The sequence below is a fragment of the Castor canadensis genome, chromosome 2, assembly GCF_047511655.1.
Source record: "Castor canadensis chromosome 2, mCasCan1.hap1v2, whole genome shotgun sequence".
Lineage (NCBI taxonomy): Eukaryota > Metazoa > Chordata > Mammalia > Rodentia > Castoridae > Castor > Castor canadensis.
The window spans coordinates 174,884,895-174,899,716 of record NC_133387.1 but is presented as its reverse complement, the minus strand read 5'-3'; the positions used below and the strand labels follow the sequence as shown (position 1 = coordinate 174,899,716).

General features: G+C 37.8%; 1 pseudogene; it reads left to right on the top strand.

Moving 5' to 3' along the window:
* The first annotated feature begins 8,166 nt into the window (after nt 1–8,166).
* LOC141417825 (olfactory receptor 8G50-like) lies at nt 8,167–9,100 on the top strand (annotated as a pseudogene).
* The last annotated feature ends 5,722 nt before the right edge of the window (nt 9,101–14,822 follow it).

Below are 14,822 nucleotides of genomic sequence, written 5' to 3'. Positions count from 1 at the left end.
AAATGGTATTGATTTTTCTATGTTGATTTTATATCCTGCTGCCTTGCTATAGCTATTGATGATGTGTAGAAGCTTCTGAGTAGAGTTTTTTGGGTCTTTAAGGTAAAGGATCATGTCGTCTGCAAATAGGGATATTTCGACAGCTTCTTTACCTATTTGTATTCCTTTTATTCCTTCTTCTTGCCTAATTGCTCTGGCTAGGAATTCCAGTACTATGTTGAATAGGAATGGAGATAGTGGGCATCCTTGTCTGGTTCCTGACTTTAGAGGGAATGGTTTCAGTTTTTCTCTGTTAAGTATAATGCTGGCTGTAGGTTTGTCATATATAGTTTTTATAATGTTGAAGTACTTTCCTTCTATTCCTAGTTTTCTTAGAGCTTTTATCATGAAATGGTGTTGGATCTTATCAAAGGCTTTTTCTGCATCTATTGAGGTGATCAAGTGGTTTTTGTCTTTGCTTCTGTTAATGTGGTTAATCACATTTATTGATTTGCATATGTTGAACCACTCCTGCATCCCTGGGATGAAGCCTACTTGGTCGTGGTGAATAATCTTTTTGATGTGTTATTGAATTCGGTTTGCCATTATTTTGTTGAGGATTTTTGCGTCAATGTTCATTAAGGAGATTGGCCTATAGTTCTCCTTTTTGGAGGTGTCTTTGCCTGGTTTTGGAATAAGTGTAATACTGGTTTCATAAAATGTGTTTGGCAGTTTTCCTTCCCTTTCTATTTCATGGAACATTTTAAGGAGGGTTGGTATCAGTTCTTCTTTAAAGGTCTGATAGAATTCAGCAGAGAATCCATCAGGTCCCGGACTTTTCTTTTTGGGGAGACTCTTGATTGCTGCTTCAATTTCATTTTGTGTTATAAATCTATTCAGGTGATTAATTTCCTCTTGGTTCAGATTTGGATGGTCATATGTATCTAGAAATCTGCCCATTTCTTTAATATTTTCAAATTTATTTGAATATAGGTTCTCAAAGTAGTCTCTGATGATTTCTTGGACTTCCATGGTATTTGTTGTTATCTCCCCTTTTGCATTCCTGATTCTACTAATTTGGGTTTTCTCTCTCCTCATTTTAGTCAGGTTTGCCAGGGGTCTGTTAATCTTGTTTAATTTTTGAAAGAACAAACTTTTTGTTTCATTAATTCTTTGTATGGTTTTTTTGGTTTCTATTTCATGGATTTCAGCTCTTATTTTTATTATTTCTCTCCTTCTATTTGTTTTGGGATTTGCTTGTCCCTGTTTTTCTAGGAGTTTCAGATGTATCATTAGCTCATTGATTTGGGATCTTTCAGTCTTTTTAATATATGCAATCATGGCTATAAACTTTCCTCTCAGGACTGCCTTAGCTGTGTCCCATAGGTTCCAGTAGGTAGTGTTTTCATTTTCATTGACTTCCAGGAACTATTTCATTTCCTCTTTTATTTCATCGATGATCCATTCTTCATTAAGTAATGAGTTATTTAGTTTCCAGCTGTTTGCATGTTTTTGTCTTTACTTTTGTTGTTGAGTTCTACTTTTACTGCCTTGTGATCAAATAGTATGCACAGTATAATTTCTATTTTCTTATATTTGCTGAGACTTGCTTTGTGCCCTAGGATATGATCTATTTTGGAGAAGGTTCCATGGGCTGCTGAGAAGAATGTATATTGTGTAGAGGTTGGATGAAATGTTCTGTAGACATCAACTAGGTCCATTTGATCTATTGCATATTTTAGATCTTGGATTTCTTTATTGATTTTTTTGTTTGGATGACCTATCTATTGATGATAATGGGGTGTTAAAGTCTCCCACAACCACTGTGTTGGCATTTATGTATGCTTTTAGGTCTTTTGGGGTAGGTTTGATGAAATTGGGTATGTTGACATTGGGTGCATACAGGTTGATGATTATTATTTCCTTTTGGTCTATTTCCCCTTTTATTAGTATGGAATGTCCTTCTTTATCTCGTTTGATCAATGTAGGTTTGAAGTCTACTTTGTCAGAAATAAGTATTGCTACTCCTGCTTGTTTTCGAGGACCATTGGCTTGGTAAATCTTCTTTCAGCCTTTCATCCTAAGCCTATGCTTATTTCTGTCAGTGAGATGGGTCTCATGTAAGCAACATAGTGGTGGATCTTCCTTTTTAATCCATTTCATCAAGCAGTGTCTTTTGATGGGTGAATTAAGTCCGTTAACATGAAGCATTAGTACTGATAGGTATGTGGTGATTCCTGCCATTTAGTTGTCTTAGTTGTTTGAAGGTTTGATTGTGTGTGCCTAAGTTGATGTACCTCTCCACTGTCTTGCTTTTTCTGTAGTTTGGTGCTGCCTGTCCTTTCATGGCTATGTTGGGTTTCACTTTCTGTGTGCAGAATCCCTTGAAGAATCTTTTGTAGTGGTGGCTTTGTGGTCACATATTGTTTTAGTTTCTGCTTATCATGGAAGACTTTTATTGCTCCATCTATTTTGAATGATAGTTTTGCTGGGTAGAGTATCCTGGGGTTGAAGTTATTTTCATTCAGTGCCCAGAAGATCTCACTCCATGGTCTTCTTGCTTTTAATGTTTCTGTTGAGAAGACTGCTGTGATTTTGATGCATTTACCTTTGAATGTTACTTGTTTTTTCTCTCTTACAGCCTTCAATATTCTTTCCTTAGTTTCTGAACTTGTTGTTTTAATGATGATATGTCGTGGGGTAGTTCTATTTTGATCTGGTCTGTTTGGTGTCCTGGAGGCCTCTTGCATCTGTATGGGAATATCTTTCTCTAGAAATTTTCCATTATTATTTTTTTGAATATATTACGCATTCCCTTCGCTTGCACCTCTTCTCCTTCTTCGATGCCCATGATTCTCAAGTTTGGTCTTTTGATGGAGTTGGTGAGTTCTTGCATTTTCTTTTCACAGGTCTTGAGTTGTTTAATTAATAGTTCTTTGGTTTTTCCTTTAATTACCATTTCATCTTCAAGTTCTGAGATTCTGTTTTCTGTTTGTTCTATACTGCTTGATTGGCCTTCCATTTTGTTTTGCAGTTCTGTTTCTTTCTTTTTTCTGAGGTTTTCCATATCCTGGGTGGTTTCTTCTTTAATGTTGTCTATTTTTGTCCTGAGTTCATTTATCTGTTTATTCATCGTGTTCTCTCTTTCACTGTGGTGTTTATACAGTGCTTCTATGGTTTCCTTTATTTCTTCTTTTGTTTTTTCAAATTCTCTATTTTTCTTGTCTTAGAATTTCTTGAGTGTCTCCTGTACATTTGGTTGACCCTATCCAGTATCATCTCTATAAAATTCTCATTGAGTACCTGTAGTATGTTTTTTTTAAATTATTCTCGTGGGCTTCATTGGGTCCTTTGGCATAGTTTATCTTCATTTTGTTGGAGTCTGGATATGAGTACCTGTTTTCTTCATTCCCCTCTGGTTCCTGTACTAATTTTTTGCTGTGGGGAAACTGGTTTCCCTGTTTTTTCTGTCTTCCCGTCATCGTCTTTGGTGTTGTTACTGTCCCTGTACTGTGTGCAATTAAGTATTTTCTAGCTTGTAATAATAACAATGGTAATATTTAGAATGGAAGGGTGAGCTGATATGGAAGCAAGAAGTTAAAGAAATGGGAAAAACAAATACAGACTGGAGGGAGAAAACAGAACAAGGTATCAGACAAGAAGATTTCAAAAGTATAAACAGGGAGCGTTAGTGTACTAATTGACAGTAAACTGAACAGACATTAGAGAGACAGAGAGAGGACTGAAAATCAAAAATTAAAAAAAGATAAGAATAAAAATAAAAAATAAGTAAATGAAAGAAATATCTATATACAAAAATGAACTAAAATAAAATGGAAAATAGAAAAAATAAAAAAATTTTTAAAAAAGCCAAAAAACCAAAAAACCTCCAAGTTCAAATGCAATGAAGTTTCAGTCTGAATAATTTGGGTGTCCATCTCAGTCTCCAGTCCTGGAGATGGTGCCTCAGATGTTGTTCCGTAGTTGTCTCATCAAAGGGGATGCATAAAGTAGAACATAACTACACACACACACAGAAAAAAAAAACACCCCACCAAGTGTCCCAAGTTCAAATGCAATAGTTTCAGTAACTTTTTCAGCTTGCAGTTGTAATTCGGTTTTCTCTCATCAAAGGTAGGGAGAAAAAGAAAAAAAAGAGTCTGGAGACAGTTCTGAGAATGGTATCTGCAGCTGTGGCTTGCCTGCCCGCTGCTGTCAGCCTGCTGTTGCTGGAGGCATTGTTTATGCAGATCTCTGGGGTGAGCTTAGCACTCACCTGGCCCTGCAGGCTTTGTTTGTTCAGAGTTCTCCTGTGCGGGAGCCTCTGCTACAGGCTTTCCCCTTTCCAAGGTGATACTGCACCCACGTTGTCAGGCCTGCATGTTTATTTACAGTTCATGTGGGAAGTGGGTCTTCCCCCCTCTCCTGTGAAGTTTTCCTCCCACTGCCACTTTCACAAGCTTTCCTGCTCCTAATTACTGGGCAGTACCGCTGCTCCTGCCAGCCGCCATGTTTGTTTACAGTTCACGTGGGAAGTGGGTCTTCCCTCCTCTCCTGTGGAGTTTTCCTCCCTCCACCACTCTCACCAGCTTTCCCGCTCCTGGTTGCTGGGCGCGTGCCCCGCCCCTGCTCCCGCCAGAGCCTCTCCGGCCCACCTGGCCTGTTTATTTAAAGTCCCAGGAAGGATTCCCTTCCCCCAATCTTTGGCGCTCAGTGCGCCCTACCCTATTTCCTGCGTGTCTTTATTGCTCTTATTGCTTATTACTCAGTTTCTCTTTTTTCCCCGGGTGGAGGTCAGTCTGTCCAGAGGGCTATGCTGCTCTGGTCCAGGCTTGTCTGTGGTAGTACCGCAGTACCACGAACCTCACCTGGTCTGTGTCTTCCCAAGCCATCTGGGTGCTGGCTACTGGCGGCCCGGGGACCCTCCTTGTTTCTCCATTTAATGTGAAGTGGAGATTCTCTGCACCGGCTGGAGGTGTGGAGGGGTCAAAGTTATGCCTCTTCTCAGTGATTATGCCTACAAAGTGTGTCTCCGGCATCTCTCCAAGATTTCACTATAGGAGGCTCGCTTTCTGCTTCCTCCCTCTAGCCGCCATCTTGGAATCTCCCCCACATTTGCTCTCAAAGCAACAATGATTGGTCGATAGAATTGGCCTCAATGGTGAGGAGTAATATTTACTTCTATAGCCTTATGAGAGGCAAGGAACAAACAGTGCTGCACAGCCAATAAAAAGTTACAAATTTGAAAGAATATGTTTCATAGTCTGTTTTATAATATTATTACCCAATACACAGACCGCATAAAGTGTGATGATCAGAAAATTTTGACTTTAGGTTCTAGAACCTGGAGAGTGCTAGATCACAGGCATGCATCTAGCATAGACCTTCTTGCTGCATGATGCCATAGTGGAAGGAAAAAAGAGAAAGCTGAAGCAATCAAACATATCCTTACATTAGAATGTATTATCAAGGATGTTACATCTGTATTATCTTACCCTGTCTTACAACCCCATTAGTTCATTTCCTGATGCTCTTTTCTTGTCTTAAAGGTTTCACCTCAGTACTTTCAAACTGAGGACTAAGATTTCAACATATGAACTTTATAGACAAGTTCAAACCATAGCAATATGGAAACTCAGTTTCAATAATACAGGTAAAATCAGGAAATATATAAAAATAAATTACTGGGATTTTATAAATGATAACAGTAAACTACCAGTTCTTGGTTTAAGACCTAACCATAGTTTGGCTTAATCATGAGTTGAAATTTTTATCCTCTGGTCATTTTTTTCTTTCTTTTTTTATTTTCTGGTGGTACTAGGGTTTGAACTCAGAGTCTCATCATTTCTAGGTGGATACTCTACCACTTGAGCCAATCTGACAGCCTTGATTTTGTGTTAGGTATTTTTGAAATAGGGTCTTTTAAACTATTTTCCTGGGCTGGACTTTAACTGTGATTCTCCTGATCTCTGCCTTGCAAGTAGGAAGGATTTCAGGCATGAGGACCATTACATGGCTCCTCCACGCTTCCAGAAACTTTTGTAATAAATTATGGAATTAGGCCAGAATTGGGGATGGCTGTCTTCTGCAAAGGATGTCCAACTGGAGAGTAGGAAGAAAGAAGGGGTCAGGCAATAACTTAGAAGATATCTCACATATCTTCTTGGGTATTTTTCACAACCTCTTCAACCACAGTATGATTACAGTCCTCCCTGATTTATTTATTTTTGTTCTTCTTGACTTCTTTTTCCTGGTAAATGACATACAAAGAACATTTATGTTGAGTATATGTCTTCCTTTCAATATAACTTTTTAAAACTTAAGTAAGCTTTTTATTTTCTTTATATATATATATATATATATATATATATATATATACATTTGAGAGAAAAAAGACAATGATAGAGCAAAAGGCATTTATATCTCCATAAAATATTATTTTCTTTGTGGGAGAGACAGAAATGCCACATTAGGGAGAAAATTTAATAGGCATAAATGCCATAAATACAGAGGTATTCATAGAGTGCTACCTAGATGGGAAAGGTTTCTAAGAGGGTGGTAAAGTAGAAAGTTGTGATGGAATATTTTATGTGGTCATCATACTTTCATTACTATTTTGCTTTATTTATCTTATTTATAACACATTACAGAAATGAAATTAACATATTATAAAACTCATCTGTTTCAGGTGTGCAATTCTGTCAGTTCTTACTTATTCATAGAGTGTACAATGGTCCCCATGGTCTACTTCTCTAATATTTCCATCATCTCCCAAATGTAACCACATATCTATTAACATTCACATGCTTGCCCCTCCCTTCCCACAGTCCATGGCAGACACTGAGTTACTTTCTGTTTGTATGAATTTGCCTATTCTGGACCCTTCCTATAAATGAGGCCCTACAATGTGTGTTCTCTTGTATTTAGTATCTTTCATGTCATGTGTTTTGGGTTCATTAGAGATGGACCATGTCTTAGTACTTTATTCCTTTTCATTGCAGAATAATGCTCCATTATAGGAATGTACTGCAGCTAGCTTGTCTGCTCATCACTGAATGGACATGTGTATGATATCCTATCTTTTGTTATGATATATGTACCATATATATTGTACAACGCTATATATTTTACTAAAATTGTTATAGTGTAGTACTTACTTGTATTCTATGATCCATTTTGCTTATTTTTTGTGGATTATGAGCCATATATGTTCAAATTGATTCTTTAGGATGTAGCTATCTAATCATATAAATACCATTCATTGAAAAGTTATTTTCCCCATGTAATTGTCATGAACATTTCTAACATTTCACATCATCATACATGTGAGTTTATTCAGGATTCTTAATTCTATTTACAAATCCTTGATCTACATGTCTCTTCTCATGACAATAACACACTGTCTTCACTACTGTATGTAGTGAGTTTTCAAATAAGGAAATCTGAAATCTTGAATTTTATTCCTGTTTTTCAAATTTGCTTTGCTTATTCTGGGTGCTTTGCATTTTCAGATAAATTTAATGATTAACCTGGAAATATCTACACATTAGAGATCTTGGAATTTGATAGGGAACACAGAACACCTTAAAAATGTTGCCATTTTTTAATGTTAAGCCTTTTGACTCAAGAGCATTCATGCCTTGCATTTTATAAGACCATGATTATATTCAACATTATTTATAGTTTTATGTGCAATGGCTTAATGTTTATCTTATTTAAGTAATTCCTAAGTAATTTTTTGCATGGCTGCAAATAGTTTTTTTATTATTTATGCCAGTGTAGAAATACAATTGAGTTTCTAATCTATTACTTTGGTTAATTTTAAATTATTTCTAGTTAAAATATTTGTATGTCTTAGGATTTCTACATACAAGATAATGTTTTTTTACAAATAGATGCAATCTTCAGTCTTTATTTTCAGTTTAGATGGTTTTTAGTATCACTTTCTTACTTCGTTAGCCCAGCTAAAATGCTAGTATGAAGTTGAATTTCAGTGCAAGGAGTGCACATGCTGTCATATTCATTATGTTAGATGGTGGAAAGTCTTTCAGTCCTTCACCATTTAGAATTGTATTGGCTGTGAGTATTTGTGGACACTGTTGCTATTTCACAATACATTGAATGATAGGAAAATAAATACTAACCTCACAATTTGTCTTCTCTTCCTATGCAGAGTTCCAGGAGACAATGGCAGAAGGAAGTTATTATACAGTGACTGAGTTTATCCTGGCTGGATTAACAGAGAAATCTGAGCTCCAGCTGCCCCTCTTCCTCCTCTTCCTCAGAATCTACATGATCACAGTGGTGGGTAACCTGGGCATGGTCATCCTGATTGGGCTCAGTTCTCACTTGCACACTCCCATGTACTATTTCCTCGCCAGTCTTTCCTTCATTGACTTGTGCCAGTCCACTATCATTACTCCCAAAATGCTAGTGAACTTTGTGACAGAGAAGAACATCACTTCCTACCCTGAATGCATAGCTCAGTTTTATATCTTCTGTGTTTTTGTCATTACAGAATGTCACATGTTGGCTGCAATGGCACATGACTGCTATGTTGCCATCTTCAACTCTTTGCTTTACAATGTGACCATGTCCTGTCAGGTCTGCTTATGGATGGTATTTGGAGTGTTTGGCATGGACTTGGTTGGTGCCACAGCTCACACTGTATGTTAAGACTGGTTTTTTGTAAGGCTAATATAATAAATTATTACTTCTGTGATCTGTATCCAGTATTGGAGCTCTCCTGCTCTAGTATTTTCATCAATGACATTGTAGGTCTATGCTTATGTGCATTTAACATCTTTGTCCCAAGTCTGACCATCCTTGGCTCTTTCATCTTCATCATTGCCAGCATCCTCTGCATTCACTCCACTGAAGGCAGGTCCAAAGCCTTCAGCACCTGCAGCTCTCACATTGCTGCTCTTGCCTCTTCTATGGTTCTACAACATTCATGTACCTGCAGCCTCCATCTGTCAGATCCATGGACCAAGGCAAAGTGTCCTCTGTGTTTTATACCATTATTGTACCCATGCTGAACCCCTTGATCTATAGTCTGAGGAATAAGGATGTCAAAGTGGCCCTAATTAAGTTGCTTGTGAAAAAGAGTATTTTGTTTTAGCAAAAATAAATTATAATTTCAGAACTGGATTTGGTGGTTCATGCCTGCAATCCCAGCTACTGCTCAGGAGTTGGAGACAGAGTATATAGGCTTCATGCCAATAAGGATAGTTAGCATGAGACCCTTTTTAAAAACAATCCTAAAACAATAACTAGGGAGTAGCCTTGCAAATAAGTGGCTCTGCATTCTATGTTAAGTACTGCAAAAAAAATAAAGAGACACCTACAATCTGCAGCTGCTTGGTACCACAACATGCCAAAGACAGCCTTGAATGTCCGTGATTCATGAGATGATTGCTAATACTTGGTTATGTGAAAAAAAGATGACAGTGGCAGGACTGTATTCAGGGGTTCATTGACATGGAAGACATCATGTCTCTGTGATGTCCCAGAGTAATCCACCCACAATAAGCTGTATCAACTCTAAATATTATGATTTTACTTTAAATATATTTGGTTAGGTTTATATATGTGAACATGGCTCTTTTTTTTAAGCAGGACTCATTTACTTTATATCAGGGAATGATTTTGATTGCTCAGTATCCTTTGATAGTCTCAATGTTGTATGCATTTGCCTTAATTAATTGTATTAGAAAACATTTCTAAAGTTTGATCTCCAAATTAAATATTTTAAACATTCAGAATATACAAAATGTAATACTGTTTTTTACTAAGCATGTAGAACTGTATTAGAGAATATGGAACTTGTGAGGAGTGATAAGATACTTCCTGCCCACAAGGTGATAACAATATTTTGCAAGATAATGACCATAATAAACAGGACTGGATGCATTATGTGTTTTTGATGTATATCTGTATGACAATTCGTGTTCTTCATATTTTTTGTGGTATTGGGGATTCACCTCAGAGCCTTTAGCACAGTAGGCAAGAGCTCTAGCACTCGCCCACACCCTAGCCACACAGTTTTATTTTGTTTTTGAGATGGGATCACACTACCTTTGCTCAGGCTGGTCTGGAATATGACATCCTTCTGTTTCTGCCTCCCTGGTTTCTGGGATTATAGGCATGTATCCAGCTCTTTATTTTACTCTTCTAGGGCTATGTTACCTCATCTGTTACCTGACAATTCTATAATCATTTTGCTTGTTAAAAAAACTATCACATTTTTCCCACCCTGTTTATCAAATCTCAGATTCAGAAGTGGCAATCTTTTACTACTGCATCCATATGGGTCGTTATTCACATGTAAAAATTAAAATTGCAAAATTGTTTTGTTAATAATGACTGGCAACCTTCACACACAGAAATTCACTTCCCATTTTGGAGCAAAAACCCATGTCTTAGAGGGGCAGTGAAAGAGTCCTCCAAGCAGTAAATTTTGTTTTCTCCCCACATCCAGTTAAGCTTCTGTGGGTGCAAAGCAAAAACAGGAGCCAGAAATTCTGTTAGTCCTCACAGGAGGTAAGTGACCCTCTCAGTGACTCTTGCAGTCTTCCATGGTTACCTCAGCTCTCACAATTCTCCATCCAGTGCTAGCATCTACTAGACTTTTAAAATCATCCCTTTAGAGTAGTTTGTCAGACAATTGGACATAGGTTATTTCTGTTTCACTTTTTTCTACCTTTATATGTTATCGATGGTTGTGTTCTTTCTGATCCTCTAAGCTTCTCAGTCTCCACAAAAGTTGCATTAAGGTGTCAAGTGGCCAACTCTAAATTACATCATGCTCTTCCCTGACCCTCTCTATTATGATGTGACCCTAGGTGAGGATCCTTTTTCTTTAACCCAGCATCAGCATTAAAACCTAGTTGAATTCCATTTTCTCTTCTCTTTCTTTTTCTTTCTTTCTTTCTTCTTTTTCTTCTCTTCTCTCTCTCTCTCTCTCTCTGTCTCTCTCTCTCTCTCTCTCTCTCTCTCTCTCTCTCTCTCCTTCTCTTCCTTCCTTCCTTCCTTCTTTTTGTTTTTGGCAGTATAAGGGTTTGAACTTATGGTTTCCCACTAACTATGCAAGCTCTCTAAGACTTGAGTTCCATTTTTGAAATCATCTGTCTGATCTAACAGGCATAAATGGTTGTTTTAAGTTTCCTTTCAAATCTGTGAAATGAGTTATTCTCTGATATTGTTTATTATTAATGAATGCTGTGAATAGTAATAAAATGGTCTAATTTTAAACAAAAAAATGTCTCTTCATTATATATTTCATTTCTAAGGTTTTTTTTCTGAGTCCCCAAAATATTTATTTTCAGAAGGAAATAATGGTGCTTGCCTGACCACATTTCCTGATCATCCACATCATCTCATATTTGTATTTTTATCCATTGGGTCATTTTCACATTGCTTCCCTCATATATAAAGTTTCTACAGTCTCTTTTATTGTTGTGCTAGGTAAGGGTTCATTGTAGCATTTACAAAGGTTCTTTTATAAAGGATCTCTTTTTGAAGATCAATAGCTTGTTTTTACTCAGTATTTTAGATGAAAGATTATAAAAACTGTCTTAGGAGATAAACTCTCAATGCTGAACTCTGGTGTTTCAATGAATAGCAGTGGGGAAATGACCAGATCCATTTTGAAGACAGACTTAAAATGGAAAACAGTTCAGTTGTCAAATCAAGTGTGCCACTAACACAGCATTTTTAATTTCATACTTCTTGTAGCATCAATTCATGTCTAGCAAGTTTATGCTGACCTTAGATGAAGAGTAAGTCTTTCAATGACCCTTTTGATTCAGGAATCATTGATAGAGGTAAAAGTTCCTGAATGTGAATGACACTTTATCACTTCTTTTTCGAACTTAGGGTATTTACACTATCACACAAGAAAACCTAGAAAAAAAAAAAAAAGAAAACCTGGGTTTTCTTTTTTTCTCATAAAATAAATTAATTTTTTTTCTTTATTGTTGTGCTTGGTGAGGGTACATTGTGGTACTTACACAGGTTCTTACAATGTATCAATAATACATCATAAATGAATTTACCCACACTACCCCAATTCCTGGAATAGTTTCAACTGTTATCATTTTTGCATTTACATATAGGTGTACATAATTTTTGCATGTATTCACCCTCCTACTCCCTTTCCCCATCACCTCCCCCTTCCACTGGTGGCAGCCCTTCCCCCTGAGCAGGACTTTTTTTCCACCCTTCTGCTCTCCAATTTTGCTCTTTCCTTTACTAGCTTCAAAGTTTCAGGTCTTATATTAAGGTCTTTAATCCACTTTGAGTTAATACTTTACATGATGATAAACATGGATCTAGTTTCAGTTTTCTGCAGGTTGATATCGTTTTCCTACCAACATTTGTTGAAGAGGCTGTCTTTTCTCCATCATGTTTTTGGCGCCTTTGTCAAAAATTAGGCAGGGGTACCTGCATGGATTCATATCTGGGTCCTCTATTCCATTCCACTGATCTTCATATCTGTTTTTGTGCCATTACCATACTGTTTTTGTTGCTATGGCTCTGTAGTATAGTTTCAAGTCAGGTATTGTGATACCTCTAGCATTTCTCTTATTGCTCAGTATTGCCTTGGCAATTTGCTGTATTGTAGGCTTTCAGATCAACTTTAAGGTTTATTTTTCAATCTCAGTAATGAATGTCATTGGAAGTTTGATGGAAATTGCATTGAACATGTAGATTGCTTTTGGTAGTATAGCCATTTTTACTAAGTTGATTGTACTAATCCATGAGCATGGAAAATCTTTCCATCTTCAGTCTTCTTTGATTTGTTTATTCAGGGGTTTGTAGTTTTCCTTATAGAGGTCATTCACATCCTTTGTTAAATTTAATCCTATGTATTTGATTTTTTGAGGCTATTGTAAATGGAATTGTTTTCCTTTATTCTTTCACAGTCTGTTCATTGTTGGTGTATAGAAAGGCCACTGATTTTTATAAATTGATTTTGTATCCTGCTACATTGTTGAAGCTGTTTATGGTGTCTAAGAGTATTTTTGTTGAGTTTTTCAGGTCTTTTAGGTATAAGATCATGTCATCTGCAAATAGGGATAGTTTGAATACTTATTTTCCAAGTTGTATTCCTTTTATTTCCTCTTCTTAGCTTATTGCTCTGGCTAGGAATTCAAAGACTGCATTCAGAAAGAATGGGCACCCCTCTCTTGTTCCTGACTTTAGGGGAAATGGTTCCAATTTTTCCCTATTTAGTATGATGTTGACTATAGGTTTGTTATATATAGCTTTTATTATGATGAGGTATATTCTTTCTGTTCCTACTTCCATCAGCTTTTATCATGAAATGGTGTTGAATTTTCTCAAAGCCTTTTCTGCATTATGAGATGTGATCATGTGGTTTTGTCTTTGCTTCTGTTAATATGCTGTATTACATTCAGTGATTTGTATATGTTGAACTATTCCTGCATCCCTGCAATGAAGCTGACTTGATCCTGGTGTGAATGACCTTTCTGATAGATGAGTAAAATTTTCCTTATCACCTTAATAAAATCATTCAAGGGGAGATCAAAGATGGCCACTGGGACACAGTCAGAGATTGCATGAACTCCATGAATCAGGGACCTTGCTGAGATGCTAGAGACATGCTTGGCTGAAGTAAATCACAAGGGAGAGCCAAAACTTCAGCACTCTGAACCTCTAGCTCATGGAAGGCTTCTACACACCATGATTTACTAAAAGAACAGCCAACTGCTGCCTGCCAAGCCCCCATCCCATAGGCCCACCAAGCTGCCACTCTGCAGGCCCACCAGATCTCCACTCTGCTGGGCCCCTGCCCCTCAGGCCTGCAAAGCCTCTGCTCCTCAGCCCCACCAGGCATCCACTCCATGGGCAAGGAGGATCTCCAATCTGCTGGGCCACGTCCTGAAGACACGTTGGGCCCCCGCTATGCAAGCCCACTGAGCTGCTGCTCCACTGGGTGAATGCCAAGCAGGCTCCCACCCCACAGGCCCATCAGGCCTCCACTCCACAGGCCTGCCAGAAAGTTGCTCCACAAGGCCCCAGCACCACAGGACCACCAGATCACCACTCTGCAGGCCTCTGCCCTGCAGGCCCTCTAGGTCCCCACTATGCAGGCCACCTGTCCACTGCTCTGCCAGGCCTCTGTCCCAAGGCCTGCCAGGCTCCTGCTCCACCATGCTGCAGCCCCATAGGCCCACCAGACCACTGCCCCACAAAGCTTCCATTCTACAGGCCTGCCAGGCCCCTGCATGCACACCAACCACCACAGGAGTACTCCAAACCTGCCTAGGACACAGAGACAGACAGGACTGGATACTAATGGAGTAACACCAGAACAACTAAGACTGTAATTGTACTGTTCCTGAACAAGTGATTGGTTTTCTTTTTTTTTTTTTGTTTCATTCAAGGTTTGGATGTCTTGTTTGCTGTTTGATCATCCACCATATCTCCCTATTGTTTTTGTTGGTTCTCCATTTTTTCTCCTTCTTTCTTTTTCTTTCTTTTCTCCTTCCTTCTTGGTTTTGTTAGTTTTACTATTGTAACTCAGCTAATACTAAATAACACATAGTCCAGATAGAAACAGAACCAAGAGGAATGATGGGAAGATGAAAAAGGAATGGAAACCATTCTACCCCAAAAAATAAATTAGTACAGAATTCAGAGGGAAATGAAGAAAATGGATACCCAGATTCAGAATCCAACAAAACAAAGATAAACTATAGTAAGGAACTCAATGAAGCCCATAAGAACAGTCTGAAAGAAGAAATCCTGCAAGTAATCAATGGAAATGTCACAGACATGGTCACCAAAACATACAGGAGGAACTCAAGAAATTCCAA